At 34.0% G+C, this 23,411-nt stretch overlaps 1 protein-coding gene across 1 annotated transcript in view; it reads right to left on the bottom strand.

The window, feature by feature from the left end:
* The window catches only part of DIAPH2 (diaphanous related formin 2), a 796,567-nt gene that overhangs the window by 358,769 nt on the left and 414,387 nt on the right, over window positions 1-23,411 (bottom strand). The window lies entirely within an intron of this gene.

Here is a 23,411-nt window from a genome sequence, read left to right on the forward strand (position 1 = left end):
AGTTCCTTCTGAGACCAAATGCTATAAAAGGCATTTGCAAAAGAGAAACCACAAGCCTGCTCCAACATCTTTTTTAATATTTGGAAATAGGTTCCTAATGTCTGTCTTGTGCACCTCTCAGGTTAGCTGCAGGACTATGGGTGTTAACATTCTTTCATCTAAGGGGCCAAAACTGTGATAATGACTACTATAATTCTTTGGCTAGACATTTTCAGAGAAGTCAAAATAAATCCCTCCCTCTCTTTCTTTACCATTCTCTCTATCCCTTGCTCATTCCCCTCCTCTTTCCAGAAACAGATGCTAGTATAACAGGCTTATCAGACATCACTAATACAGCCTTCTCTAAGTCATTACTCTCTACGGGAAGAACAGCTCTAAGATGTTGTCTGCAAATGTCAGATTGAACTGGTTGAGGCACTTCTCCTTAATAAATATTTTAAAGAGGTTGTTCTAATTTGGAGCTTAGAAAGCAGGATCAGTCAAAAATAATTAAAATATCACAATGGAATAAAGTATATTGCAGTTTTACTAACAGCTCTTTAAAACAGACACAAATTCTTAGAAATCTAACTCTAAGAATTAGGTTTCTTAAGAACCCCACAGTAGATAATTTATTATTTAAAACTAATGTTTCATGGGAAAATAGCTTTAGAGGCATAAAGGAATCAAATTATTTCATGAAAGCTCTTATAAATAATTTTTCCCATTAATATCTAGGACAACTAAAGATATATTAACCTAACCCTCTCTCATAGTTTAGATAAAGCATATGCAACAACATTTCTTAGTCACAATGATGAAGATAGACAGATGCAAATGGTGTGAGCATGAGGTCAAGGGAATGTTTCTATACAATGGGCCACCTATGCTGACCCCCACATGCTTTCTTTTCTGAAAAGCAATTTACCTGCAGCCCTGCCTGGCTTAGGTAGACAGGATTTGTCACATTCCTCAGCAAAACACCTGTTATCTGCAAGAGAAATGCAGACCTGAAATAATGTTGATAAGAGGAACCCAAGTTATCCTGAAAGGGGAGACTTTTGTAACCCTTTTCATAGACCAGATCCTGAAACTCAGGGAGATAAGGATAATTCTTCCTAACCATAATGTCTATAGGAATTTATGGTTAAGAATTCAATTAGAACTGGTCGGCATGGGCCAGAGTGACCTAGAATTGTCATGGCAGTGGGGACTTTAAAATCTGATGTCATGCTGCTGGCAGTCACAAGTCAAGAGGTGGACCTAGGTGGGACTCGCTGGAAACTTCTGTAGCACTCCCAATAAAACTGGAGAACAGGAAGCACACTGTTTCTTTCCTCTCTGTGAGGACCTGTAACTCTGAGTGATATGTCTTAAATCTTTCTGACTTGATCATAAGAACTGGGGTTTGAAGGTGGGTCTTCATGCTGCCTCAGCTTCCTGAAAGGCCCCAGTCCTGTAACAACACAGCAGTATCTTCATTCATAAATACATGGACTTGTACTTCTAAAACTCAAATATAATTTTTCTCATTTTTCTTTCTGTATTTTAAGGCTTTGTTGGGGGCTATGCCATGCAGACTACGCCAAAATGTCGCCTGGCAGCCAGCCAGAAGTTGTTTTGATCACATTGGCGGTGAGGAAGTCTGTTAACATAAACACACCCAGGTGTTTTATCATTGGCCATATTCAAGTAAGTCCAGGCACACAACACGTGCACAGGTGTTCCCGAGTGCTCCTGCTCGAGGCTGCTCGTTTTGACTTTAGCCATGATTGGGCAGCTGGCTCCTCGCCTGATCTTCGCTTAACTAGCATTGGCCCTACCCTCCGCCTCCTGGAAGGGATATAAGCCGGCTCTCCTAAGCCGGCCAGTGTTCTGGGTTCCTGAATCATCAATAAACCGCTTCAAATTCAAGAGTCTCGCTGCCCCTTTGTCTCCCGTGCCAAATTGACTCTGCTGGACAGCATCAAGGATTTATTTCAAAGTTTTGTTTACTTGTTGGGCCTTTTCTTAGATTTAATTTTCAGTATACTAAAGTGTATAAAATTCTTGGGGCCTCTGACTATCTATGGAAACTTAGGCATGTAAGATAACATCTCCAAGTTCCAGATTCTTCATGTGTAAAATGAGGAGTATAATAACACCTTACTTTATAGGATTTGTATGAACTATAAAGGAGATAATGCATATACATACATACATATATATATATATATATAAATATATATAAACATAGTAGCCAGGTGTTGTGGCACATGCTTGTAGTCCTAACTATTTTAGAGGCTGAGACATGAGGTTCACTTGAGCCCAGGTGTCAGAGGCCAGCTCAGGCATCATGGCAAAACACCATCTCAAAACAAACAAAGGAATAAACAAAATCTCATTAAATCCTTAATAAATGCTATCATCATTCTGCTGCTTTAATAGGAGTCGAATGTGGTAGTGCACATCTATAATCCCAGAAGCTCAGGAGGATGAGATAGGAGGATCACAAATTCAAAACCCATCTCAGCAACTTGGTAAAGCCTAAGTAGCTAAGTGAGACTCTCTCAAAAAAAGAAAAAAATCAAAAAGGGCTAGGGATGTGACTCAGTGGAAAAGCGCCCATGGGTTAAATCTCCAGTATCAATAAACAAACAAATAACATAAATTACTTGGGGAAAAATAAGTAAATAAACAATAGCTTAACAGAGCAAATCTAAATTCCACACAGTCATAACAATGCATCAGCACTGTGGTAGTTTCTGGAGGATATACAAATAGATGAAAATTCAAAGGAAGAAAGTTTACTTCTAGTTGTGGTATTCAGAGAAACCTACTTGGAGGGGATAGCAATTTAACTGAACTTTGAATTATGGATTGGATGTAGACTTGCAAAGTACTGAACACAGGAAATCTAGGTAAGGAGAATATTATGCAGAAAGGAGTAGAACTATGCATTCTGTGAACAGTAAAGAGAAAGTAATTCAGTTCTCCTGGAGAAGAGGGTCCTTAATGAGAAGTTTAGGAGACGGTTTAGAACTATGGGACTTGATCTTCAGAGAAAAGTGTTTAGATTTTAATTGTTAAATAGCAACATGAATAGTTCTACACATAAGTAATAAAAAAAAGTTCTCTCAATTATATCTAATAAACTCTTCATATGAGCCCTCTTTTCATTATTTAAAATAATTTTAGGCATATGTTTTTCCCTTCAGTTTTCAAGCAGTGCATTCTTAATGGGAACAAAATCAGAGGCTCCTTAAAAATGTAAAAAATATTTTATCTTACTTATTAATGGTTTACTACATACAATGCTTGAAAAAAAAGGTGAGAGATTTTTTGCAAGCAGTAATGATATCCATGTCATTTGACCCTTAGTAAATCTGAACTGGGAGACTATGCCTGATTGTCAGTCATGTTCCTAAGCAACATTAACATCACATAAAACACCATCTACACTGACCCTTTTGCAGGAAGACACAACAGAAGACTTCAGAAAAAAAATAGGTTCTTGATCCACTCATCGCATTCCTCAGGATGATAAACTAACTGTAAAACCAGAGTTTAAGTAGTTTAAGGTCAAGCAAGAGAAAACACGCTATTTGTTTTTCAAAAAATAGAATACTCTGCAAGATGACTCAAATTTACTTTTGAATTTTAGAAATTGTATTCAGTAAAATATTAGTATAACAAACTTGTATTCAGTAAAATATTAGTATAACATAGAAATGAAAGTTCCTCAACTATAACACAGATACACGCACACATACAAATACACAAATAAATTTGCATTTGATTCTAGAATGTATACAATGTTTGAATTTATAAAGATATAGGATATAACTTAAATTGTGTGACCTACAATTCAAGAAAATATGAAGAGTGTCTGATTTAAAAATTGCTACAAACAACATGCTATAATTCCATGTAGATCTGGTCTATGGATGGGTCCTGCACCTGGCAGAGAATTTCCCTTCCCTCCTAAAAATTACATTTTTGTGGTTGGATATTTCTCTTCCTCCACCAAAGCCCTGCTGACTGTTGGTATGGGAGCAACTCTTCCTAATCCCTCTCTTTATATGACATGGATTGCAGACCCACCACCATCAGAGTATTTTCCTTCTGGACATATCTCAGTGGACTAATAGTCTAAATTATTGAGACTACACTGATGAAAACACAACACTTACATTTTCAAATACACATTGCAGTGTTTTCTAAAAAATAGGGTTGCAAACTGAAAATAACCTCAGTGACTAATGATAGGATACTGGCTGCACATAAACTATAATATATAATACTGTATGTACTGTCATTAAAAATCATGAAGGATATTTGGTGGAAAGATAAACATGGTAATGGAAGAAAATCATAGTAAATTGGTCTATCCTGTATTTTAATTCTTTGTTTAGAAAACCAATTTTAAAAATGTGCAGGGAAAAAAAAAGCACCCAAGTACCATAAAACCAAAATATTAATGGTGCTTATAATTGATGGTTGGATCATAGAAAATATTTATTTTCTTCTTTTTTAAAGTCTTTCCTAAATTCTATACAATGGACACTATTGCTTTTGTAATAAATAAAAAAGAAAGTATTTAAAGAATATGGTTAAAATCTAAGTGATTTAAAGAAAATACTTGTCATTATGAATTCTTCCCTTTTTCTTCTATTTTCTACCTCCTCTAATATGGCTCTTATTCCCACTGCCCCAAATGAATAGCACCTGACGAGTTCGTGTTGTCAGATTTCATATTTAATTCACAGTCTTAATTTTATCTGACCTCATTTTATATCAAAAGTTTCATCAATAATCTCCAAAAAAGACTTTCTTCAGGTGACTTTACTTAAGTATCTTATTTCCCTGGTCTTCACTCAATCCCTTTTGTTGGCTCCTCTTCATCTTCCAGAACTCTAAACATGACAATATCTCAGATTGGACTCAAGGCGTCTTTCCTTTTCATCTATCAATCTGTTCATAACTGATACAGGTTGGATCTTAAATGTCCTCCAAAGGCCCATGTATTAAAGGTTTTGCCCTCAGCATGTTGCTAAGGGGAGGCAGTAGAAATACAAAGAGGTGGGGGCTAGTGGGATGTTTTTATGCCATTGGGGGCATGCCCTCAAAGGGGACTGTGAGACTTGGTAGTCAGGGCAATCACACATACGTTGACAGGAGAATGGCTATGTAAATTGTGCTGTACATTCAACCAGTGGAATCCTATGCGGGAGGCAAACAGAATTCAGACACAAACAAATCTGATTAATCTCAGAAATATGATTGGTGAAAGAAGGCTAATCACAGAATAATGCATATTTTATGATTCCATTTGCCTAAAGGTTCAAACCTGAACAAAGGTAGGCAGTATGATGTTTATAGATATATAATATGTGCCAAAAGTATAAAGAAAATGAAAGGGGTGATAGACATGTAGTCTAGGACAGTGGTAACCTTTGTAGTCTGGGGAGAAAAGTAGGATATAAGAACACATAGGAGTTGGGCATGGTGGCACATGCCTTTAATCCCAGCAGCTCCAGAGGCTGAGGCAGGAGGACTGCAAGTTAAGAGGCCAGCCTCAGAAACTTATCTAGACCATGTTTCAATTAAAAAATAAAAAGTGGCTCAGTGGTTGAACATCCCTAGATCCAAAAAAGGAAAAGGAAAAGAAACACAAAGGGTAGTATAAGGGCACTTGTGACAATTTATTTCTTCATTTGAGTCACAGAAAGATTTAAAGATTCACAGTATTAAGAATTTTTCACTTGACAGTCTTGCGGTTTTATTGACCTCTCACTGATTTGCAGTATTCATATTACAAATGCTAAACATGTGTGATAAAAGAATCTGAAAAGAATAGAAGATAAATCTAGGTAGAGGAAGATCTGAGAGAAAAATAAGGCAGGAAGGAAAAGGCAAAAAATGTAGCACAGCATCAACAGGGAGAGATTATTTATATTTTTGTGAATAAATGAGGTGGTATGGAGGAGAGAGGCAAGGAGGAGAGGGGCTGGATAAAAGAAAAATACCTACACAGAAACCCCAAGTAAAGAAGGCTGACTTCATTCAAAGTCATCACGAAACTGCAAAAGAAATACCCCCCAAAAAATCACAGAACTTGAAGAAATACAGCCTTTGACAAGAAGGTTTCAATTCTAAAGTTCAGTAAAAAGGAACTTTATAAATTTACTGAGGGCTTCCTCTCTGTGAGGCACTCTGCTATGTGCTCATTTCTACCATGACCCAGTCACACCTGGTGTGTCTTTGCAGCCTCTTCTTACACCACTTTCCCTTTCCTAAGTAATTTCATAACCCACTTGCTTTTCAGGTGCTAGAATATGTTAAGCTCTTTGTGCCTAGAGGACACTTTCCTTGTTAATCCCCCTACCTAGAAATCCAAAATGTCACACCCTCAGGGAACATTCATCCCATCCAACCTAAAACAGGAGCATATGTCTTATCATTTTGCAGCACTCATCCCATTTCATGAGTGCATATTTATGTATCTACTTGTTTGTTTTCGGCTTCCCCTTAGATGATAAACTCAAAGACAGCAGGAGCTGTATCTGTCTAGTCCACTATGACATTGTCTGAAGGAGAATAACTACTCAATAATGTCAGTGTAATAAATGAATGATTTGTTGGATAATAATCCATTGAATATTTATAACAACACTGTAGGGCAGGTATTATCTATATGTTATAGAAGAGGCTCACATGGATTAAATACCTCCTCTAAAATCATATACACAGCTAGAAGGCACAGAGGTGAGATTTAAATGTGTGTCTTTCCATCACAGAACTCTTTATTACATTAAATAATTTCCTATTCCTATGCAGAACCTCTTCCCATTTTATTCCTCAACCCCAAAAAGCCTTAAAGGGAAAAATTATTTCTAATATAGCTTCTCCCTTGCCCATTGCTCACTTAGAAAAATAGGAATTCAAAGGAAATGATCATTCCATTGGTTGCAAATAAATTAATGTTCAAAGTGTTCCATTAATACTATAAGTATCAATATGTAATCATGACAATATAATTTGAGTAGTTGGTATATAGTATATCTATATAATCAATATATAATAAATTCTGTTTTTTAATCAATTTTCCCATCCCATCAAAATTTGTTAACATTTGGGGAATATAATAAGTAGGGTATTTGTAAATGACTAAATGCAGATAAAAGATAAAGACCCTAAGCAAACTCTAGCTGCTGAGGTTTTGTCTGATTTTTATTCTAAATTAAGTTAAGCAAAGTAAGAAGATTAAATAAAACAGATTTCAAAATCCAAAATAGTATGAAGTAAGTTCAACTTCAGTATACCCATACAGAATAATACTGGTCAGCCGTGGAAATTATACATTAGAGAGATATTTGATAGCAAGCTTGTGCTCTCTTGCATAGAAAAAAGAAAGTAGATTAAGTTTATAATCCCAAATTTTCAATACATGTATCTGTGTGTTCACGAAGAAGATGACATATATACACCAAGATGTTACCAGTTATTTCTGATTTAGAGATTATAACTACTTTATTCTTTTTATATTTAAAACATTTTTGAGTTACTAAGTAGCCTAAAATATTTTAGTTTTCATACCTAGGAAATTAGCTTAATTTTATTTTTTATTATTTATTTTTTTGCAGTGCTGGGAATCAAATTCAGGGTCTTGCATGTGCTAGGCAAGCACACTACCACTGAGCTACATTCCCAGTTCAATGTGAATTTTATAAAAAATATATGATTAATTTAAAAGATCGCATTTCTATTTTTTTAAAATCTGCTAGCTATCTAAACAGGCGGTTATGGCATACATAAAATTTCAAACTGTCAGTTTAACCTTTCAATCCTGATGGCTTTCACTAACCTTTGGATGCTATTTTGTTGTAATACTGATACATTTCTGAGTGTCTTTTAAAAGCCATTACTCAGTTGGTAGCAGAAAGTATTCTGGCCTATGGCTCCAAGATAATTTCAGATTTTCTTGGCTATGAAGACTAATTATATTAAAAAAAAAAAAAAGAAACTTTTCTTTAACTCTGTTAATCAGTTATACTGACAGACTTAACATTCATGAGACAGTTGCTAAAATTAAGGAACCAGAACATATTATCCCATTAAAATATTTCATAAAATAAAAAAGTGGTATATGTTTGGGAAGGAATGCAGCTCAGTGGTGAGTGCTTGCCTAGTGTGTGTGGTTCAATCCACAGCACTGTACACATGCACAAAAAAACAGTATATGCTAATTTGAATGTTGACCATATATTGAATTTCACTCACAATCACCACTACTACCACAGGTTGAAAATGCATATGCCAACCTTTAGCCCTGGGTGACTTCCAAAGCTGAGTTATGAACCCAACAGAAATAGTGGGTTTGTAATGGAAATACTGACGATCTTAAGTATAGCAGCATGAACAACACCAAATATACTACAATCCTTGTTGAGATATAGCTCACATAAAAAGTAAAAGCCATGGGCTGTGAACAACTCAGTACATTTAAGTCATTTTTCAACACATTTGAAATCCATGTACTTCTGTATTCCTCTCAAAGCAGTACCTGGTTGGTTTTGCAGACTTCTGTGTTTTGTTTTTAAAAATCTGTATATATTCATATCCCCTATGACTCCCTATGAAACATTTTTTTTTTCCTTTATCTTTAGCTGGAGAGACTGCTAATGTAACTTTCATGAAATAAATGTTATTTTTGTCTGGCCTTGCTTTGCATTTTCAATATCCCTGGGAATGGACTTGTTAAGTGAATTTGGAGAGATAATAAAGGGCTCACCAGATTCTGATTTGCAAGGCCTGTTAAAGTGATTCTGCATTAGAAATGTCAGTGTAAAACTAAAGGGGACAATATTGTTTCCCCATATCATTTAATAATTAGAACTTTATCCAACCCCCAATGTCAAAGGAATGATTTGTTTTCTCTTTTATGCAAATATTGAAAGATAAAGAAACAAAGGAAACCAAGCACTTCAGGCAAATAAACAACAGTGGCAGTTTCAATTTATTTATATATTTATTTTTGCAGTGCTGGGGATTAAACCGAGTCTTGTGCATGCTAGTCAAGCACTCTACCCCTGACCTACACTGTCCACACAGATATTTATATTTTAATTAAAGTGTTACAGTATTCACAGCCACACACTCACTGCACATTTGGATAACTGGCAACGAGCACTGGTGAACAGAACATTGTTGGCCAGAGACAGAGTTGCTGCTCTTGTCTATAGATACTCCCCTCAAGTCCAGTTTGCACACATGTAATTCAAGAATCTAGAGAATGAAACAGAATTGATCTAACTGACATTAACTATTACTAGCACAATTTGATAATTACTTATAGGAGATGGAACTCTTTATGTTTCCTCTGATATTCAAATTTCAGATATTTGTTTATAAATTAAACAATGTCACATTTAAATGTAAATATGGTCTTAAATATCATCTTGCAAATAGCTTCATTAGTCACAATCATTTCCCATTTTCTCAAACCCTGGAAGATCAGAGTAAGGCAACAGAATGAAGATGATTAACTGATTATGGTTCTTGAGAAGTAAGCACAAAAATTGTTTACAAGTATATGTTTCTTTTCATATGTAATAAATTGTGACTGTGATCTTATTTAATACAATACTGTGTTCAGAGAGAGGCTACTTTACCTCAATTAATAACCACAGAAAATCAAATTCTACTTTATACAATATTTGAACTTCACAAGCTTTTAACATCACAGTAAGGCTCAGCATATACTTTTATGTCCTAACTACTTCAAATGACAGTAAATCCTAGAGAAATAATTAGTTTGAGGAACTGAAAAATAGAACATAAACTACAAATATGGTAATTGACCCTGCTATCCACTTTGTTTAGAGATTTGGTCAGGCAGAACAAACACTATCTAAATACTTCAAAATTTAATTGATGATATTGAATATGAAATTACACCTAATTATAGAATCTTAATTTTACTTTTGAGTGTTAGTGGTATGACACTGTTGCTATTAGAAATAAAATCCTTTTAAGGAATCATGTATAATAAGAATATATATATAGGTAGTTTCTAATTATTACATTACTTAGGTGCAGTACCAGAATTCAAATATTACCACTTGTTTTTGCAATTTTTCTCCTCATTTGTGATTTCCTCATTTACCACCCATGTCATGTCCCAAATAAAATATTTAAGTCCTACATCATTCCAGACTCTTCTCCTTTCTACTTTCACTGATATAGCTCCTTAGCTTATACTAAAAAGGGAGATTCCAGATTTTGAAGCAAATATTTGCTTGTATAATTAAAAAGTTCAAATTGTGTCTGTAAACCACTTAAAAAGAAAAGTCCTTTCAAGGCTAGCAGTATGTTTCTTTCAGGAGGTGTTCAACATTCATTACTAAGTTAAGACTTGACAATATGGAGAGTTCTACAAAAGAGTCAAAGTGAGAAAAATTTTAAAAATTAGTAATGACTTTTGTGTGTTCCTCTCCAGGAAGGAACTATATAAACCATGTAATAGATTTGGTGCTACACCAACTGTAATTCAAGATTATTTGGTTATCTGTATGCAGATGGAGTTTATTAGGTACATACTGGAAAGTCACTATTCTAAACTTTATGTTGGTAAACAGCATTTTCTAAGTGAAGCAATTAGCTGGGCTGGCATTTGGCTCACTTACTTTGGAATGAACAGCTGTCTAGCTTCATTGTTAGCAATGCAAAGTGTTAGAGATGTGCTGCTCACTGCCACATTGCAATGGTGTCAGGCCTTAGAAGATGTTACCACAATCTTAACACAAAGTCATTGTTTACTAGCCACATCATCTCTACTCATGTTTAAACTGTGTCCACTTCCTGAAATTACCTGCCTATTTTAAATACTTTCAGAATAAGTACATTTTTTTTATACAAAAATATAAACGAAATAAAGGCACATACATTAGTCTCGCTTCTTGAACAAAGCTGCAGTTTACAAGTAGGCATCTGGGTGTATGTTGAAGAAACATTCAACATTCATTGTGTGAACATGAGTACTTTCTTTGACTTTTCTGAGACTCAGTCTCCTTTTCAAGAAAACCATGCTTAATACAGCACCTGGTACTTGGTAAACTCTTTTAAAATAGTAGTAGTTATTATTGCCACTATTCCATATCAAAAAATGTATTACCCAGTGGACAAACCTGGCACATTAGCACCAGACATACACATTAGCTTTGGGTTTTCTGCTGCACACTAGCAGAATCTACTCCTCTAAAATGCATGAAAAAGAAGATGGTTTATTATCTTTTTAATAACATTTTAAAACTATTTTGGTTTCTCCATAAACTTTATTATCAATAATTTAGACTACTCAATTAAATTCTACATGCTTTTTCTTTTCTTCCATGTTTATACATGCTAAGGACAAAGATACCCTAACAAAAGAAGACATCGGAACTTTGATGATCAACTTCTTAATATAGGACAATGATTTTTCCATGAAAAATTAGAGATGTAATTCAAAAGGAGATGAGCCTTTATGATTATATTATATTCCTGAAAGGTTCCAAAATGAAAAATACTGTAAGAAAACATTAGTAACATCATATGCTATTTCAGAAAGTTTGATGATTTAATAAGCAAATTCTGACATCTATTTATTTATTTATTTTTGATTTTTGGCACTAGATATCAAACCAGGGCCTATAACCAAGCTATACCCTCTGTCACTAGACTTCATTTTAAAACTTACACTAAACAAGCCAGTTGTGGTGATGCATACCTGTAATACCAGCAGCTCAGGAGATTAAGGTGGGAAAATAGCAAGTTCAAAGTCAGACTCTGAAAATTAGGGAGGCCTTAAGCAACTCAGCAAGACCCTGTATCTAAATAAAACATAAAAATACTACCCCATTCACAATAGCCTCAAAAAAAAATAAACTAGGGAATCAATCTAACAAAAGAGGTGAAAGACCTCTACAGTGAATACTACAGAACACTAATGAAAGAAATTGAAGAAGACCTTAGAAGATGGAAAGATCTCCCATGTTCTTGGCTATGCAGAATTAATATTGTCAAAATGGCCTTACTACCAAAAGCATTACACATGTTTAATGAAATTCCTATTAAAATACCAAAGACATTCTTCAAAGAACTAGAAAAAGCAATCGTGAAATTTATTTGGAAAAATTAGAGACCCAGAATAGCCAAAGCAAACCATAAGAAAAGTGAAGGAGGAGGCACCACAATATAAGACCTCAAACTATACTATAGAGTTATAGTAACAAAAACAGCATGGTATTGGCACCAAAACAGACACTTAGACCAATGGCACAGATTGGAATACACAGAGACAAACCCATATAAATACAGTTAACTCATAGTACACAAAGGTGCCAAAAACATTCACTTGAGAAAAGATAGACTATTTAACAAATGGTGCTGGGGAAAATGGAAAGCCATTCATGTAACAAAATGAAATTGAACCTCTATCTTTCACCCTGCATAAATCTTAACTCAAAGTAGATCAAAGACTTAGGCACTAGAAGAAAAGAAAAAGTAGGCCTAGTAAAAAACATAGGCCCAAATCTTCATCATGTCAGTCAAGGATCTGACTTTCCTCAACAAGGCCCCTAAAGTGCAAGAAGTAAAATGAAGAATCAATAAATGGGATGGATTCAAACTAAAAAGCTTCTTTTCAGCAAAAGAAACAATCAATGTGAAGATAGAGCCTACAGGTTGTGAGAAAATGTTTACCACATGCATCTCAGAGTAATAATCTCTAGGATATGTAAAGAATTCAAAAAATTTAACATACGCAAAAAATAACCCAATCAATAAATGGGCTAAAGAACTGAACAACACTTCACAGAAAAAGAAATATAATTGATCAACAAATATATGAAAAAATGTTCAAATTCTCTAGCAATTAGAGAAATGCAAATCAAAACTACTCTAAGATTTTATCTCACTCCAGTCAGAATGGCATTTATCAAGAATATAAGCAACAATAAATGTTGGGAGGATGTGAGGAAAAAAGGTCCACTCATACACTGCTGGTGGGAATGCAAATTGGTGCAACCATTGTGGAAAGCAATATGGAGATTCCTCAGAAAACTTGGAAAGAGACCACCATTTGACCCAGCTATCCCACTCCTTGCCCTATACTCAAAGGATTTAAAATCAGCATATTATACTCATATGGCCACATCACTGTTTACAGCAGTTCAACTCACAATAGCTAAACTATGGTAACAATCTAGGCGCTCTTCAATGGTTGAATGGATAAAGAAAATATGAGACACACACACACACACACACACACACACACAAACACAATGGAATATTATTCAGTTTTAAAGAAGAATGAAATTACAGCATTTGCTGGTAAACGGATGGAGTTGGAAAATATCAGGCTAAGCGGAATAAGCCAATCCCCAAAACCAAAGGCCAACGTCTTCTCTGATATGTGGATGGTAATTCACAATGAGGGAGGTGTGGCACTAGGGAAGAATAAATTTACTTTATATTAGGTAGAGAGGAGTGAATGAATGGGAAGGAGTATGTGGTTAGGAAGGATAGTAGAGTGAAATAGATATTATTATTTTATGTATATATATGATTGCATGACCAATGTGATCCTACAACATGTACAATCAGAAATATCAGAAATTATACACCATTTATGTATGATATATTAAAATGCATAAAATGCATTCTACTGTCATGTATAACTAATTGGAACAAATTTTTTTTTTTACAGTGCTTGGATGTGGCTCAGTGGTTAAGTGCCCCTGGGTCCAATCCCTGGTATCAAAAACATATAAAATAAATAAATAATGAGACTAAACAACAAAAACCTGATCAAAATCAACTGAAATTAATATCCTCATGCTAGTTTGAATAATTTACCATAATTTACATATAACACCTTTTCCGTGAGGCATTTACACACTGATTTTCTAATTTTGTTTTCCTAATCACCTTCAGAAAAAAGTAGGACAAAGATTACCAACTGTAATTTTCAAATTAAGAATATATACAAATGAGGTATTAGGAAATGAAAGGTAAGTTGGCTAAACTATGAACAAACCAGAAGTCAGTGACAAAGCTGAAACTAGAATGTATATGCTACTATTCACAGTCCTAGACATATTATTTCTAGCAGGTTTCTTGTAGATATGACTATACCAGAATCCTTTGCCACAGATTTAAGTTTCCAACAGGAATCAAGAGTTTCCTACCTACCCACTTCCATGAATCTACAAATCATGCCAGTTCCCTTTTATTTTACATGGAAATACTATTAAAAGTTTTGGGTCATATAAAATCAGCACAAGGAAATTTTATATTTGCCACTTACTGACCTTGTCCCATCAATTTGTATGATCCAAACTTCAGCAAAAGACACCAGTTAATTTCAAGAAGTCATAATAGCAGTGGTAGCCCCTTGGATGTAGTCCTTGTAGTCAAGTTAGTTTTGCAATGCATAAAAACTGGAGAATGTGGGTAAGTGTTTAGGTAGTTCTCATGCTTTTCTAATATGTTCCAAAATCTTGTAAACCCCTGTTTCTCTACATCAGGCTCATCCTTATTAATGAATACAACAGAGGGATTGGTAGCAGTAAAAACTATAAAAATGCAGCCAAGGAAAAGGGGAGCTTCCACCTGTTTCCATGGCAGTACAAGGTAGTCTTCATTCACAGAAAGATTCACCTTTTTTACTTTAATCAGTTTGCTATGTCCGCAGAAAATTTGTTCTTTCTTCATTTCGTCTATCTTCCCCTACTTTCCCCCTTCACTTTGACCCAACAACTCAACATCAGTCATTTAACCTCCTATATCAAATTTGTCCCTATGTTTTACCTCAGGAGTCAATCAAATTAGGCCACTTGATATATGAAAATTTACTTCCTAACAAACTACCTTGAATCCCAAATAAGATAAAACTGGCCAATATTCTCACATGTTGTATTTCCTGACATTGAAGCAAAGACTTGATAATTAAAACAAAATAAAACAGCAATGACAGGTTTTCTTGGTGGAAATTTTTAACTCAGTATGTGCTAAGGACATGTCAGGATTCAATGACACATGAAACAGCAACAGCATACTGTTATTGACAGTAACTACGTTAAAGCCCACCCTGAACTTCCATGGTAAATAATGTGTTTGATGGGTGTATATTTTCTTTCTTTTTTTAAGTAAAAAAAAGTATAACCATCTACTCTTAGACTCAAGATGTTTTGATAAAATTCTTAAATGTCATACATATAGCTTGCTGAAAAACAGTAATTATTTACAATAACATTAAATCAACTTGGACAGCAGTTGCCTTTGACAGATGTATGTGATCATTGTAACAAAGCATGCATTATAAATAAAAGGACCTTCTGAATTAATATATAGTTCTTTCCTCACTTTTTATAAATCATTACACATTTTAAAATTTTCAATGACTGGCAATTTGAAAATGTCTTGTTGAAGTATAAAATAAAATTCAGAGAAAGACAAATAAGTAATTTGCAGAATGAATTTTCACAAGCTAAACAGACCTATGAGCCCAACATTCAGATGGAAAAACAAAACAAGGCCAGTCCCCAAGAACCCCTCATACTAACTGACCCCAAGGATAACTATTAATAATGATTGTTTTTGTTTTATCCACTTTCGAAGAATATTTTCTGAAGACCTGTTTTTCTACTTGTTACTTAACAGACAAGAAGTTGAAATTAAAAATCCTAGTACTCAAAAAGTTTCTCTGTGGGGTTAAATATAGAAAACAGCTAGTTTTAGGTTGATTTTGTGTAAGCATTCACTAGACTGAATTCATTATGCCAATATTGTGTTAGATTTTGTCTTGAAAAAGCAAACTAATGATATCAGACAATATGAAGAAAGCATGATTCCTGGATGCAGTCATCAATATGAAAACCCTCATAATACAATGAAAGAAAGTATAGGATCCAGTATCAAATCAAGAGGTTTTCAAATAAGTACTATGGTGAGATACCATTAAAAGCCAGAACAGTTGGAGAAGCCCTTTTATATAAGGATATAATTAAAAAGATATTTAAGGTCAATAAGGATGAGAGAAGAAGGAGGCATTTCAGTGTGAAAAAAGCACAGAAGCCTAGGCTCTGACACATATAGGGTAAAGGTTTTAGATACATTGTGCATACAAGTCTCTAGCAAACACCACTCTGGAAAGCAAACTTTAAGGTACCCTGAAAAAGGCTTGTGAAAGTCTGTAAGAAATCTTTGATGTATCAAGATCCCACAGCAATACTCATTGTTCTGTGTAATTAATATGCACTAATAAAAAAATAAATCTTTGGGTGCGGTGGCACATGCCTGTAATCCCAGCAGCTCCAGCAGCTAGCTGTGGCAGGAGAATCTTAAGTTCAAAGCCAGGCTCAGAGACCCTAAGCAAATTAGTGAGACTCTGTCTCTAAATAAAAAGAATTAAAGGGGTACAGATGTGGTTCAGTGGTTAAGCGCCCCTGGGTTCAATCCCTGGTGTACACACACACACACACACACACACACACACACACACACACACACACACACAGAAAAAGGAAAGAGAAGAAAAAGAAAAAAAATCAATCAATGAGTCAATCAATCTTTGATTTATGTTACCCAAACTACCAAGCTGGTGATGTAACTCAGTGATACATCACCTGCCCAGTATGCATGGCACCCTGGGTAAAATTCCCAGTTCCACAAAATAAACAATGTTTCTCAATTACTCAAATGCAAATGACTATGATCTCTGCTTCCTTCCACTATTACCTGAAGATAATATTTCACCCAAAAGTTTCTTCTAGAAATGAAAAGGAATTAGAGGGTTCGTATGTTATGAATTCAAAACACTAGTTGGTCATGATTACACTACCGACAGGCAAGAAGAAAACATGACTTTCCCTTTTCACGTTATATACTAAAAATATACTTTCTAGAACTTATTCATTTTGCTTAAAGGATAAATAAGCTCTGGGATCTACTATGTAACATTTTACCTGTAGTACACAATAATGCATTAAGTGCTTTAAAATTTGTTAAGGCAGTAGATCTCGTGCTAACTATTCTTACCACATTTTTTAAAAGTATGTATGTTTTGGATTTCTTACTGTTTGTCTTATTTTAAAGACACTTGGTTTAAAAATTTCTTAGAAGTTACTTGGTGAGAGTAAAGAAGAAAAAATTATTAAAAGCTGGAAAGTTTTATGTAAATATATATTTGATTTCCTAATGGTAATTCCCTAAATTTTAAAACATGCTTATGGAGTTCATATAATAGAAGGTAATTTATTCAGAAAAAATGGTTTAAACTATGTTAAACAATATATGCAAAAAAGTCCAAAGGAAGCCAAAATTTTAACTATCAATTATAATGATGCAATAATAGTAGATTCAGTTTTACTTGGATTGCTAATATTTAAGTAAGGTCAAGAAATTCTACTGATATTTTGTCATATTGGCACAATATCATTCTGAGCTTTTAAGAAAGTAAGATTATAACTCAAAGATTGAATCTGTTAGGAAACCATACAGATTAACACTTATATCTTAGGCCCTATAAGTTAAGTTCTCTAAAAGCACTGGGATTTTGTTCCAAAACTAAACTACTTTCCAATTAAACAGTACACAATATGAGATTAATTTTTTTCAGGTAGGCATTAGAATAAAAGATAGTAGCTGTTTAAACAGTTAGTTACACATGATACTGGGACAATCAGTTCCTATTACATTTTATGAGATATGAGACTTGGTCCTTACTTAGTCTACCATGAACCTCTACTGTTTGGTGGTCACCATTAAGTTTAGGCCCTCTCCATTATTAACTCAATTTTTTTTCCAATTTTAACTTTTTCTTTGAAAGAAATAGAATATAGTACAGGAAATATTATGAAGGCCTACTGTTCTCCTCATTCTAACTTACCTTGTTTTCTCTCTTACATTTACAGTGAACAGTAATTTTTAGACTACAATTTTCTGTCAACTTCTCACAATATCTTATTTTGAGATATGACTGCTGTACTAATACGATTCTCTATTATTCAATTTAAAGAACATTTATTAAGCACTTCAGTCCAGGATGCTGTGCTAGCGCTGAGACTGTAAGTACAAATAGGACTTAGCCCTTGAAAGGAAGGAATTCAATATTGGAGGTGGATAGATGCAAACAATTAAATAAAAAAATGCTAATGTGGTATATGTTATATTACCAATAAGGAGACTATGCTGCTATTTACGCAAGGGTAAAAGTTAACTCTGTCAAAATGGCACTGGAGAGAGTATGGACAACTACGTAGAGTAGTAACATTTATAATTCCAGGGATTTTTTTATCTAGTCAGCATTTACTTTCTATGTTTTCCAATATCTGAGCATGAATCTCTGTTGTATATTTTAAACCAAAAGGAAGTAAAAATGTGACTGACATATATATCATAAAACAAATTTAGACAGGTTCTACAAATATACATTGATATACCATCCAGCTGTATGATCCTAGGCAATTCCTTCATATTCTGGGTCTCAGTTTCTTCGACTGTAAAATGCAGAAATTGGACTAAACGCCATTTTGGGTCTCTTTTAGCAGGAATGAGATGAGCTTGAAAGCATAAACCAGCTCTGAAATTTCTTAAAATGTTGTTTTTTCTTTTTTCCAACTTTTATAGTGTTATAATTTTATTTTTATTTATTTCCTGCAGTTTCCCCTATATTTCCTTTAATATGAATTTTTGTCATTAGTAATTCTGTGAAGAAGTCAGAATAGATAAACAGCTAATGCTTTACTAATATGCTATGGAAATGTGGCAGATTATCAAAAGTATAGCTGAGTGTTAAAATTTATAATAATTTAATTCACAAGAAATTAACACACTTCATAGGAAACTTACCTAGTTTTTATCCTGTAGGATGGTACTAATTTAACTGAAGTGAAACCCATTTTGGATTTATGCAAAACCTTAGGATTAATAGTGCCTTCAAATACATTAATATAATTTTCCCCTATTGAATGGAATAGTTTTAATTAAACTCTACTAACCCTTTTGGTACAATCCCTCGAGCTGACCTATAAAACAGTAGAGGTTTTAAATCAAACTATAAAAATCCTCAAAGCTGAAAGTTAAAGTGATAGCCACAGGGGGTGGAAATGAAGGAATTATCAAATACGTCTAATAAACCAGCAATACTTTGTGTAATATATATCTACTACATATAAGCTTACATATATTTACATACACATAATCTTTAAAGTTAATTATTGGAAGAAAGGTAATTGTGGTTTATCAAAAGTATTTTCATTGTTTTTATAGGCACTGGAGTCTCTCTAGCAACTATTTGTTCTCTCTAAAGACTCACTGATATGTCAATCATGAATGAAAGAACCTGCAGATTTATAATTTAACCTGGAACAGAATGACCAGAACAATGCCACTTTATTAATTTTTCTTGTAATACAGTTGCATTTTACTATTTGCTTCTGAACTTCATAAGGACTATGAGAATATGAATTTGAAGAAAGTGATGCACTCTCCTCTCTCACAGTGACTGTTTGCCTTCCCTCTCTGTACAATAATAACTAAAAAACTAAATGAACCAAAATCAAAACAAAACTACTCTCTAATTCTTCAGGCAATGCTTCCTATACTTTTCCCACCAAAATATCCCTAATGGAAGAGAAGATTGAACAAGAGCCCCTAGGGATCTGCTGCAAGTGTGAAATTTCTTTGAAGTCATCTATTTTCTTTTAAAAATTCATGTGGATTTTGCATTCTACTCTATAATATATATCTATCTTTATGTAAAAATGATGTGTTTTCCCCCAATATCTTTGAGTTACACAGCTCTAAGAAAATATGCTAACTTCATAGCATAGTTTTGCATCTTCCAAGAAGCACGCTTAGCTTTATGAAGAAGAAAGAGAGGAAAGGTAATTATAAAAGAAATTCTTTCCATGGAGCTCACATACTTCTTTCCTTTTGCTTTTCTGTTAACTTCAAGGTGGTTTTTTGTTTGCTTTGTTTTGTTTTACTGAAAGAAAATTAACTTATTTGCTATATTATATAGAAAAGATCCTTATTGCATAAAAAGAAGTACTTGGTTTCTAATAATCTAAAGACTTAGAAAAAAAGCATTGGTAGACATAATAATAATGTTCTTTCAATATGAGTTACATAATCAAATCATTAGCTAAACTGGCTTTTTCTTATCTGCTTCAGTCCATTTTTTTTTTTTTTTTTTTTTTTTTTTTTTAAAGATGCCTTCTTGTGGTTGTTTTTGACAAGACGGGGATTCTACTTCACAAGCAGTTAGTATTATCAAATGAAATGAATTATATAGTGTTGATCTAATTTTATTTCCACAGGTAGAGAGTAAATATTATGCATAAAGTATTTTATGCACAGTACTGAAGTTGGTAGCATGGACTCAAACAGGGCTAAAATGTATATTAAGCAAGAAAGACAAGTTCAACTCAAATACCAAGGAAAAGCTTTAACCATAAATAAGAGGTAAGTGGCTTGACCCTCCACTATGTTTTGTTCTTCCTGCAGACTAAATTTAAAAATATATTCTCATGGCTTTGGTAACAAAACATTAAAAAAAAAAAAAAAAAGAAATGGATTATGAACAGTGATTTGGCAAATTATATTCAGTTGTCTTAGAGGATAAGGCAGGTGAGATTTCCAGGAAGGGGATACAGCATAAAATCATAAACAGAGACAGGATTATTATAAAGGAATAAAAACAGCTCAAGAGAGTGTATATCATGGTACAATCAAATTAGAAGTAGGAGGAAATGAAAGAGGGATGAAAGCAGGCAGAATGTGCTTAAGAACTTTTCAAGTTGAGAACTCTAAGTTTGAATTTCATAGGACAAAAGAAATAACTAGACAAAATAACTTGAGAATGGGGATTGCTACATCCCAAACAGTGGGATAGGAAGAGGATTTCTGGCAATAGTCTTTTGAATACACTGGCAGGAAGAATACACAAAAGCAGAAATAAACAAAACACAATGGAGAGATTTGGCTCTTGAAATAGGGAGAAAGAACTTGGTGATATTGTAAAAGAAAAATATGAAAGGATTTACCAAAAGACCAGGCAGAGGAAAGAAACAATTAGAACTGAATACATCCTTGTCTAAGAATTGAAGAAATATAAGACTGCCTTAAGATTATTCCCTTCTAATAAGACAACAGAAATAACCATCATATTCTTAGTAGTGTAAAAATTGCTACTGCTACTACTGAACATAGTAGCAACATGCTGGTATAGCAACAGCTGCATAATATGTGCCAAGCATTTTACAGGATGCTTTGTGTGTGTAAACTCATTTAATCTTAATTGTTATTTTCATTCCCTTTTTACAGATGAGGAAAACAAAAATTCAGAAGCTTACTAGCTCAAGGTTACTGAAGTAGTAAGTAGTAGAGCTAGGTTTAGAAATTTGTAATACATAACTAAAAAGGCTGTGCTCCATAGACTACCTTCATCAGTAACAGCAAAGTACATGACATTTTTTCATGTCTCTATAGCTATTAAAACACACACACATAAACTATATATACAAATACAGTCTAAATGAGTCATTAGGCGACTTCTTCACTAATAAAATATCAAGTGTACTTACACAAACTAACATGGCTACAGTATAATCAGGAGATATTATTATCTTTTGGGACCACCATGTATGTGGTCTAGTTCATGGTTGACCAAAACATGTGGTGCATGATTGTACATTTATGTCAGTATTAAAATATTGACAGTATATAAAAAGACACATGCCCACAGTGTTATGATTTGAATGTATTCTCCAAAAAACATGTAGGTGGGGCCTAATGGGAGGTGTTGAGGTCCACCCTCATGATTGGATTAATTCTGATTATAAAAGGGCAGGAGGCTATAAATTTAAGCTCTTGTTTTCTTTCACCATGTGATGTGTTCTACCATGTTATGACACAGCAAGATGGCACTCGTTGTATTATATGCAGCCCCAGCCTACAGAACTATAAGAAACAAGTTTTGTTCTTCATAAATTACCAGTTTGCAGTATTCTGTCATGGCAATATAAAACACACACACACAGACACACACACAGACACACACAATGATTAGGGGTTTATACGCTGACACAAGTTTATTATTGATTTCATTTCAGTCATTGCAGATTATTTTGACTAAAAACATGTATTTGTTAAAGATATATTCATGTAAAGTATTTTCCATATAAGAATGAAAACTTGACGGAAGTTTTCCTTTGAATACATCCTTGATATAGTCCCTTCTAAAATATTTTTTTTAATTTAGAATTTTTGTACTAGGAATTGAACTCAGGGGCACGTAACCACTGAGCCACAACTTTCTGAGACAGGGTCTCACTAAACTGCTTATGGCCTTGCTAAATTGATAAGGCTGGCATTGAACTCACGACCTCTTGCCTCAGGCTCCTGAGTCACTGGGATTATCAGTGTACACCACCATAACTGGCCCCAAATATTTTCAAAATTGTTTAAATGTGTTAAACAAAATTTAGAAAACAAACTCTGATAAAGGTCAATCAAAAATAAATAATTGCACCAAAATGATCTAAATTCAAAACCTGTCGCATTTGTGGCATTTCATGGCATTTAAAATTATAATACAGTGTTAAGTGTTGTTATTATTCAACATTGTTTACATTTTAGTATATATACCTGTAGTCACAAAGACATTTTATTTTTTTGGTACCAAGGACTGAACCCAGGGGTGCTCAACCACTAAGCCATATCCCCAGTCCTTTCACTTTTTATATTTTGAGACTGGTCCTCACTAAGTTGCTCAGGGCCTAACTAAATTGCTGAGGCTGGCTTTGAACTTGCAATCCTCCTGCCTCAGCCTCCCAAGCTGCTGGTATTATGGGGTTGTGCCACCATGCCTGGCTAAAAAGGCATATTTTAAAATGCAAGTGTCAACATACAGAAGTTCTTTAGAAAGCAATTGCCAGAAAGCTAGTATTATAGCAGTAGAAAGTATAATTTTCCATCATTTATAGAATTTTCTTAAAATCATGAAAGAAAACACACAGCACCATGGAGTTGTACCTTGTCTTCTACTGTCAGTTTGCTCTTTGAATCAAAAAGTAAGGCACACTTGGAAATTGTTCAGGTTCTATTTGACTGATAAATCCAGAACAGCAAAGGTGACCAATAGCCAACACTAAACAAACAAAATTCTAGATTTCATGGACTCACTTTTTTTCCTTCAAAGGACATAAACAGGTTCATATGGTCTGAAATAAATTTGGGAAACATGTGCTTTTGAGCCCTTAAAGTCCTCAGAGTTACAGAATGGAATTACTACAACATAATTTCAAATATAAGACTTATGGGACACTTCTCTTTTTTTATAATTTTTTTTGTTGCAGATGGACACAATACCTTTATATTATTTATTTATTTGTTAATTAATTATT

The sequence above is a fragment of the Sciurus vulgaris genome (assembly GCF_902686455.1).
Source record: "Sciurus vulgaris genome assembly, chromosome: X".
In the NCBI taxonomy this organism is placed as follows: domain Eukaryota; kingdom Metazoa; phylum Chordata; class Mammalia; order Rodentia; family Sciuridae; genus Sciurus; species Sciurus vulgaris.